Here is a 1,872-nt window from a genome sequence, read left to right on the forward strand (position 1 = left end):
TCATCTAGCTCTGATTCTGGTTCTGTCTTGGTTAAATCCTAAGTAGTCCTGCTTCTGAACTGTTGTAGTCCTGTTTTAATTCCGGATCAGTTCTGGGTCTGGTTGAATTGGGGTTTAGGCCCTGTGTCTTGATACAGCCCCGACTTTGTTCTGCCTTGCTGCTTAATTAAAAAACTACTTTAAGGTGTCCTGCACATGTGATATATTTTTCCCTATATGAATATGAACTCAAAACAGAGCCAATTAATCTTTCAGTCATTTCTTCCCCCCCACCCCCCAAGTCCCAGATGCATACTACCCTTTAGGGCTAAGCCCCGGGTGTATCAAATGTCTGCCTCTGCTCTGCTCTACAACAGAATCACAAAGGTGTCTCCAATAAGCTGCAGAGATGATTGTTGTTTTAATTTTTTAACGGTACACAAGCAAAAAATTAGAAGAGAGGTCATGAAGTTTCTTACTAAACAGTAGCGCCCTCTGCAGTTTGTGTGTGTAAGTGCAAAAGCTTACAGCACCTGGTATTCCCAGGAGGTCTCCCATCCAAGTACTGACCAGGCCCGACCCTGCTTAGCTTCCGAGATCAGACGAGATCGGGGGCGTTCAGGGTGGTATGGCCGCAAGCGAAAGGTCAGCTCAGAAACGGCGTTTTTATACATGCTGTAATGACACATACACGCTTACGTCTTTGTTTTCTATATTTAAGTTAAAATGTCCAAACGACAAAAATGTTGGACTTCCAAATCGACCCAACACACCGTGTGCTTTCTGTCACTTTAACACTGTGCTGTAATCAACGAACATGTCTTCTTATCGTGATGTTACTGCGGGAAAAGCATTTTTGCAGCTCAATTTGAAGCTGCAGTTACAGTTTTTTCTGAATGCTTAAACCCTAACTGTGATTCCTGTAGCACAATCTCTAAAACTATTCAGACTTATAGCAAAACCACTCACTGAGTTTGCAAAACTAAAAGCACAAAAACTGCTTTGCACTCAGTTTGCAATTTTGTAACACACACTTTGCAAAACTGTAGGCACAATTCACTGCACAACACTCAATTACCAAATTTCCAACACACTCCTAGCAAAAGTATACACATGTATGGCTATCATTAACACTAACTTGCCAACTGTCTGGCACACTTTCACATGTGAAAACTTTTTTAGATAATTAGTTCACTTTGCAATCAGCCTAAGCACTATAATACAGGTAAGCTGTGTGTGCAGAGTACAATGGAGAGAGCAGAAAGAGTGAGAAGTAGAGGAGGCCGAGGAAGAGGACGTGGAGGTGAAGAAGTAGGATGAAGAGGACGACAAGGACAAGGAGGAGCAAGAGGAAGATGAGGAGGGGGGAGAGGAAGATGAGGAGGGGGGAGAGGAAGGGTAGGAAGAGTAAGAAATAGAATTACTGATGACATCAGAGCTACAATAGTGGACCATGTCATCAACCGTGGAGTGACCCTGAGGGTAGCTGGCCAACGGGTCCAGCCTAACTCGAGCCGCTACACTGTAGCAAGCACCATAAGGACATCTTGAAATGAGAATCGGTTAGTTGTGTGCTTAGTAGATGATGGCTTGTGTGTACTGTTTGATACGGAAACACCACTTTTACGAAGGTGTGAAGAGTTAGTCTAGCTGTGTTTGCTTTTGCCAGAGAACTACAATGTTTTGATGATTGGGTGACAGGTTTTCTTATTTGTGTGAAGTTTTGCAAAATTAGCCAATAGTTACAAAAAATGTGCTTAAGCAATCAGAAAAAACTGTAATAACGAAGGTTTGCATGTTGTCGCTGTAACATATGAAGTTTAGCACAATAATATAGATCAAACTGTGAGACATTTGCCACCAATAAAAGGTCTTTTTCACAGCTTTGCTTTC

The 1,872-nt window shown here is 42.3% G+C and overlaps 1 non-coding gene across 1 annotated transcript; it reads right to left on the reverse strand.

The window, feature by feature from the left end:
• Positions 1-500: 500 nt before the first annotated feature.
• On the reverse strand, positions 501-619 carry LOC143415252 (5S ribosomal RNA). Its single transcript, XR_013095890.1, has one exon. It is a non-coding gene; the product is annotated as a 5S ribosomal RNA (ribosomal RNA).
• Between the last annotated feature and the right edge of the window lie 1,253 nt (positions 620-1,872).

The sequence above is a fragment of the Maylandia zebra genome, linkage group LG23 (genome assembly GCF_041146795.1).
Source record: "Maylandia zebra isolate NMK-2024a linkage group LG23, Mzebra_GT3a, whole genome shotgun sequence".
NCBI classification, from domain to species: domain Eukaryota; kingdom Metazoa; phylum Chordata; class Actinopteri; order Cichliformes; family Cichlidae; genus Maylandia; species Maylandia zebra.